Raw genomic sequence first — 7,916 nt, 5'->3', positions numbered from 1 at the left:
CATCCATCCATCCATCCATCCATCCATCCATCTTCTCTCACTTTTTCTGTCAGGGTTGCACATCTGTCTCTGGCAGTATATGGGCAAGAGGTGGGGTGCACCCTGGACAGGTCACCAGTCATGTTTTCAGACTGTGGGAGGACGCCGGACTTTCCGGAGACACACATGCACAGGGTGAACATGCATACCCTATGCAGAAAGATCCTGGGCAGGTAATCGAAACTTCTCGCTTCAAGGCAACAGCGCTATCCACTTCGTCACCATGCATGCACCTCCTTGCATTTTCAAATTCTCTTTCTAAAATCAAATTTCATAATGTCATATTTTTAACACTGACTTGACCCAGCAACACAACTGCTTAAAACAACTGTTTATCACTTAAAATAGGCAGGCTGAAGTTGTTAAGGCAAAACTCAACCTGCATGTTCTTTTTTTGGGGGGATATGTCTTGAGCTACTTACTGATCTTGCAGCCTAAATAGAAACATTTTATCAACACCTTTTTTTCATAAAAAAATGTAAATGCCACCAGAATTCCTTTTAGTTTGATAGTTTGAATGTGTTTTGCATCAGTATGTCCAAATTAAGCCCCATAAAAAACTGTCCAAGTGGAATTATTTATCCATCTATTAAGGTGGATTAGAAATTTGTACAATAGATAAAAGCTCAAATTAAGTATTGAGAAAGTAACATAAATGTTTTCACAAACCATAATTTTTTTTTTACATGTTCTCATGATACTCCAGCTTTATTAAAAATAGATGCACAATGTATGCAACTGAGGATGTGTTTTTAAACAAATCTGTAACACAAATAGCAAAAATGCAGCAATACAAAATGTTATAATTATTTTATAAATTCTATAATTATGATTTTTTTACAAAAGGGATTTTATTCCAAACTTCCAGGTGATAGTGGGATTCATTCAATTCATTTAATGAATCACATTTAAATACCCACCAGTTTGGACCAACAGATACAAACACTCCTTTATTCCCTCTGCTGTTCGGCTGCTAAACTCTACCAGGAAAAGCAGATAGCCATATGTTACACGCATATGCTCTCATTCATCCCCTGCACTGCATATATTTATTTACTTTTTATTTTTAATTTTTCTCTCTCTTTTATCCACCTTACTTTTATCTTTTTAAATATTTTATGTTTCTTGTGTTTTTTTTTTGTGTGTTTTTTTATCTGTGATTTGTGAAATGTGAACGTGTGTGTGAAAGGTGTACTACTACTACACAAAAATTGCCCATACTGGGACAAATAAAAGCTACTGAACTGAACTGAACTTGTTGGTAGAATGAAGCAGATGATGGTTTGTGGGAATGTGAAGGCTGCTAATAGTCTATTGTAAGGAAAGCTAGTTCTCCATTTTCAGTTCTATACACATTTCAACCCTTACCTTTGATCATGATAGTTGGACCATAACTCAAGAAATTATATACGGAAGAAGCTGATAAAGCCTTCCTTCATAGAGTCTGCTAGTGCTGCTGCTCCTCCCCAATACAGATATTAAGATAAGTCAAGTATCTTTGGTGCATTTTTGCTGGTTTTATGTGGCAACAAATAGATTCTAGTGAAATTCTAGAACTTTCTGGTATAGAAACACCTTGCAATCCCCTATAAACAGAAGGAGATACAAATATTATTGATGAAACAAATAAACAGTCAGTCTATGAAAAACAAAACAAAGTTGTTTATAAAATTGCAGCGATTGTATGCTAAAAATCAATCAGTCATCCGGGTCTCTGTCTTCAATATGACACAGGCCACTGTATGTTATTTATGTTCTCGATAATAAGCTTTTCAAACACTGGCTACTTCTGAAATACAAAAACAATCTTTCCAAAGTCGGACTGACTTTGAATTCAAATGCAAAGCTATATTACCTTAAATTTGCTATTTTTATGTTTGAAAACCTCAAAATACATTATTAGAACAACTGTAATGATGGCCGGTCTACATCAGTACATTGGCCATTATCAAGCACTGGAAAACCTTTGTCTTTGAAAACTGAAGTGAGAAGCTGCATTCAGAGCAGAGGCAAGAGCGTCACAAGCTTTCCACCAATCAGGTGATTCTCTTCTGTCAAATCGACTTCTTGTTTATTTACACTGTAGTGTGCCAGGAAGTAGCCAGATGGTTCACTAACTTAATTGCTTCATTCACTTCTACCATATCATTACCAGTTGTTTTGTGTCAAAGCCATACCAGCCCCCAAGAGGGCAAATGCAGAAAATAACCTAAAGCTGTTCTTATTAAACCGAAGACTCCGGTCCATCTTTTTCTCCATCTCGACGACCCTGCAGGCAAACCATGGCCCAAGCTGGAGCAGAGCCAAGCGTCCATCGGCCTGTCTGCATTATCCTTGGAATCCTTGTGATTATCCTTGGAAGTGTGGGAAAGCTTGGGGAGGCCGCCGTAACTTTTCCTCCCCTGCTAACAAGATCTCAGTGGACTTTGAGCAAAGCCAGGAGGCTTACAGGAGCAAAGACTCATTAAAGCTGCTCAGAAGTTTGGTGGTGTTTCATCTTTGTTCCTATGACATCCTGGTTGATAACAATAAAGGTGGTAATCAGTTGGAGTAATAAAGAAATCAAGCTATTTCTAGGGATTGCAGTTCTTATTTGGTGGGCTCAGACTTATTTAACAGTATGACATTAGTAACTATGTATGATACACATATAACTCAGATTTGGATGTTTCTAAACTTCAAAGGGAGCAACTGGCAGGGACACCCGACCTACTTAATTACTGTCTGCAGGCATTATCCTGCTACACTAATTATGATTTAATAAAAAGACGTTGCTGATAACACTCTCTCCATGCAAATGTTCTGGTTACAATCACTGTAGCTAACTTAAAGCTAAACTTTAAAAGATATGCTATGAAAACAGTGATAGGTTAAAACCATAAACTGAAAACCACTATATTGTTTAAACTAATTTAGTGTTTCAGCCTGCTAACCACCTAAACATCATAAAATACACCCTTGTCTCAAATTGCAACCTGTCCTTGCATGTTTGTGTTGAATAATGTAAGCCAGATGCTATTTATAAAACAGACTACAGGGTTCAGTATTAAAGTTTCTATTTGCTTACACTATAAAATATCATAGTAAAATACTATACCTTTAATCTCTATTAAATAAAATAATTTGATATTTATCTTTTTTTGTCAAAACTGCCAAAAGTTAAGATTAAAGTCGAGTAGGGAAGCGGCTGTTCCAACGGTTGCAGTTCTGAATTATCGCGAGTGGTGCCCGACTTAACACGAGTGAACAAAGTGAATGTGATTGGTCATTTATCAAGGGGGGCAGGATTGTTGTGGGGGAAGTTTGCAAGCAAATTTGGTTATGGCCCATGTCTCGGAAGCATCTTGCTAAACAGTTAGTAACTTAGTGCTAGTAGGTTCCCAATGGGAAATTACATTGGGACCAAGCAGCACTTAGCAATGACGCTGTCAAGGAACGCTATGGACATCTTCAACATGCAAGAGGAGGAGAGTTTTGTGTCGGAGGTCATGGAGGAGTCTCCTCCATCATGCATTTTTTATTTAGAGGAGGAAAGTGGGGATGAAGTTGTTGTGGAAGAGGACGCCAGGGTGGCAGAAGCTTGGTTGGGTGTAGAAGACTTGCAGCCGTTTTTTTTTTTTTATTAGAAATGTTCTAACTTTTGGGACAATATGGTCTGATAAAGAGTACATTTATACACATGTTTGAGCCAAAATTATTTTAAATTTAAATATGACTTCTCTACGACTTTAAGGTTAATGTTGACTTCTTGCAGTCGAAACAAAAGTATTGTCAAGAAGGTGTACTGTCTATTTAAATTTCAATCTGAAAAACTCACCTGGAAAGAAAAAGTAAATTAGAAGAATTTTATCAATGCAAATACTTTAGTCTTTGGCGCTCAGACGTCGGCAGGAAACATTAGTGCTTAATTTTGTTTGATATGCATGAACAGGGCTAAAGAATAGGGATGACCCCAATGAATTAGGGTCATCTGAATCAAAGTGAGACAAAGCGCAACCACTGCCTGCGCTTTGGGTAGCAGACTGTGTTGTGGATTGGAGACCTTTTAAGATAAACTCTGGATGCTGAGTGGGCTTTCATGGAGGAGTGGTTTAAGCTGATTAGCTTGTGTCGGAGGCGGATGTAATGAGTTTTTTCAATTGAACTTCCGCCTAGGCTCTATTTTAAACATATATTAAATATATGAGTATAGGAATGTTTTCCAGCATTTTCCTTCTTCATGCACTTATGCAGACTATTGTTAGGAATATTATTTTGTGATGAGCTGACAATGCCATGGCCTATCAGACTTAAATTATTTGTTGTTTTGGCAGAATCAAAATGCTGAATCAAAATCAACATATTTGCAGTTTTCTGTATACCATCCAAGTACTTTACCTAAAACTATTTTCACTTCACAAAACAAAATTATGACTAATTGTATTTCTGGCAAAGAGAGCATGAATGCAGAGTACTTAGGTAATTGGCTGACATTTATTGCTAATGACTGTCCACCCAGTGATATTTCAAGAATTATAAAGACATATTCTGCAGACATTACATTCTGGCGATTATCACAAACTTTATTTACGCCTCAGTGGTTTTCAATACTTCCGAATGAACATAACAACTACATCAGCTAAAAAACAGCAGTGTAATATTTGACACCTCATGGTCAGTTTTTATGTTTCTACGTTGCTAGATAAATAAACACAAATTGAATGCCATGCTTTCACTATATATCTCATAATCTAAAAATGAAGTAATGCTTTCCCTTTTTTCCTAGACAAAGGAAAAAAGGGAAAAAATAAAATCTTGGCCAGAAGGTTTTTAATAAGCTCATGAAGATGACCTTGGCCAGTTTGTTGCCTGGGACGATCACATATCCATCAAACCTCTGATCCAGATGAACCAGGCTTTTGGCATAGGCTCCATCCTGGTCTACAATGCAGTGGAAGACATCAGCCCCAAAGAAGAAAATCTGAAGGAGGAATACACTTTTTTTGTTTTATAAGAGAAAGTATTCAGTATAAGTTAGAGACTGATGACATATAAAATAAATGTAAATTTCTGAAATTATTAAACTTCAAAAGGAAAAAAAAATAGGAGTAGAACTGTTGAAGAATTAAGATTATGATGTAAACCATGATGTCTTGGCATATCTGTGGGAACCCCATTTGGACTAGCAGTATTGTGTCACTTGTTTGGTCACATGAGCAGCACAAGGCTGCGGCTATCTGATCTGATCTGCCTTCTAATATAAACTTGGTTGACAGTGAAATCTTCACCCAACTGCATTCTCTAGACAGCAGAAATGCTGCTTCAGTTTTTGCTCTGAGCGTTCATGCATATGTAAAATAACTAGAACATTTTCACAGTCCAAGATTAAATATGGACAACCTTACCAACCTCTCTGTTACTGGAGCCAGTTTTGTGAATAAAAGGAAATCTTTGGATGTGCATTTCTTAGAAGGTGAATATAAAACTTAACTTTCTTCAGATTTATTTAACATATTTATTGAGCTGAAATTCTGACCTTGTACATGTTCTATGAAACCTCATGTTTTAAAAGGTAAAAGGTAATAAAATGTTGTATTTTATGGCTGGGTGGTTAGAGTGACAACTGACTACAGTGTTAACTGCAACATTAAGAAATTTCTGTTTTGGTTGTCATATCCATACACTTTATTACAACCTACATGCCTGAAATGTACAGTGTATGAAAGAACACTGCTCTTAAGGATTTATTTTCACTGTTTTTTGCTTTATGTTTGATGTATTAATATAAGACAGGGCAGAGGTACCATGATTTAAAATAAAAGGTTGCATTCAAAGTTTGATTTCATTTAGTAAGGTTTAAAAAGTTAATCTAAACCATCTCAGCCTTATATAAAAAACATCATTTTCTCTATATTACTCATGACTGCTATGCTTGGTCGGTATTAACAACCTACCATTAACTGCATCACTGATAACCTTTAATCAGTCTTTGGTATTTATGTAGATCATTTTGGCCCATCTTTTATGCATAAATGTATTACCTCAACTCCATTGTTGCTAGGGTCTCTGGGGTTTTGCTGTTTTTCTGCTGTAAGTGAGCCAGGTGCAGATATAGGAGAGACACACTTAATATGGTACGCCATCAAGCGTTCCAAGGATTTTTATCAAAATAATAATTAATGTGCACAAATAAGGAAGGAACAGCCTCCGCTGTTCCTCCCTTCTTGCTCCTCTGCCCAAATATTTTTGTTGTTAATTTTGTTGTGGATTTTTGTAACAGGGAGGGATAAATAGCAACATATAATCTTTACATTTACATTTTATCAAAAACAATAATGGCTTATTTATAATGAAAAGCACAGCTGTATCTATGCACACATGAATAGAAAATAGGTTTATGATTGTGAAAATATATTCCTATTAGGTTTTACCATAACTTTATTAAAGGACACATTATTTATATCCTGGCCCTGAAGCTTATTTTTCATTCATCTATACATGTAATGACAGAACATATATTTTTGTTGTGGCTGCTTCAAACTGCTTATGAGAACGATCCAGATTAAATGATCTTTTTTAATGGCTGTAATTTAATCGGAATATAAAAATCTAACATAACTGTTTTAATAGTGACACGGATTTTAATCCAGGCTGTTGAAGGCTACCCAATGCACTGCAGGTGTCCAGGATGCAGTATAAACAACTGAAGGCCATTTCTTTTTATAGATATCATTATGTGGAAAAAAAAGTTTTAAAATTTTTATATATATAAAAAAGTTTCATTTTAATTTTTTGGCCTGTCCCTGAACCGAATGTTATGTTGCTTACAAGGGAAGAAGACAGAGAAGTCGGAATGACCAGATAGCACTAATAACCACTATCTATTGATTAATATTATTTATCTTAGGAAATGGAAGAGGCGCATTCCTGGATTTCACACTTGATTTTTGTTAAAATATTAATAAATAAGTAAAAATTTATGAAAACATTGCTGTCCCCATTTCCTATTTTAATTTTCGTAAAATGCATTCGTTTTCATCTATGAGGTGGAAATGTCCCCAGATTAGATTACAGAAATCTGGTCACCTTACTTCAGGGGCTATATGTAGATTGTGAGGGGCACTCTTTAGTTCAGAAATTAGATTAGATAAATCAACGAAATTAAAAGGTGAAATAATAGGAAACTAACTGAGTTACCAGAAACAATGTTTTAAGAGAGGACATAATAACAGCAAGTAAGCCAGCCTCTTATTTATAATGGCATCTAATTTAGGGGCACTGACTGAAAACATTTGCTCTCTTTTCAACTTCCTTCTGGCTTTGGGATAAAACAACAGTAACGCATCAATATACCTGAGAGAGAGTGAGGTACTACACTTTTAAATCAGGTTTAACAGCTAATGAGGGACAAGACCATGTAAACACTTAAACAATTAATAAAACTGTATACTGTAGATGCGTTGATCCATCCTCATCATGTCTCAGATAAATTTGTCCTACAGTTCATTTTTAAACCTTTTTTGTTTTTCTTTCAGATCACTGAGCAGCTTTTTCTGTCCATTTTCTTCCGCTTTATCCGGGGTGTCGGGTCATGGATGCAGCAATCTAAGCAGAGATGCCCAGACTTTTCGATCCACACACACTTCCTTCAGCTGCTCTGGGGGGGACCCCGAGGCGATAACATGACCATAGGTGAGGGTGGGAACATAGATCATTCGGTAAATTGAGCAGCTTTCTCATCAACAGTTATGTTAAGTTCAGACCGCAAGCAGAAGAGGCAGCAAAATCAACTAGTTTACATGCAAAGGAAATGGTTGACATGCATCAAGGTGCAGCAAAAGGACCTGCAGCACGTCTGAGCAGCAGAAGCAGCGTATATATATATATATATATATATA

The 7,916-nt window shown here is 36.2% G+C and overlaps 1 pseudogene; it reads left to right on the top strand.

Annotated features, from left to right (window-relative positions):
• Nucleotides 1-191: 191 nt before the first annotated feature.
• LOC107087316 overlaps nt 192-7,916 on the top strand; it is a 17,671-nt pseudogene continuing 9,946 nt past the window's right edge.

Source organism: Cyprinodon variegatus, unplaced genomic scaffold, assembly GCF_000732505.1.
Source record: "Cyprinodon variegatus isolate N-32 unplaced genomic scaffold, C_variegatus-1.0 Scaffold180, whole genome shotgun sequence".
In the NCBI taxonomy this organism is placed as follows: Eukaryota; Metazoa; Chordata; class Actinopteri; order Cyprinodontiformes; family Cyprinodontidae; genus Cyprinodon; species Cyprinodon variegatus.
Note: the sequence above shows the minus strand (reverse complement) of the source record. Positions and strands in the feature narration are given on the sequence as shown.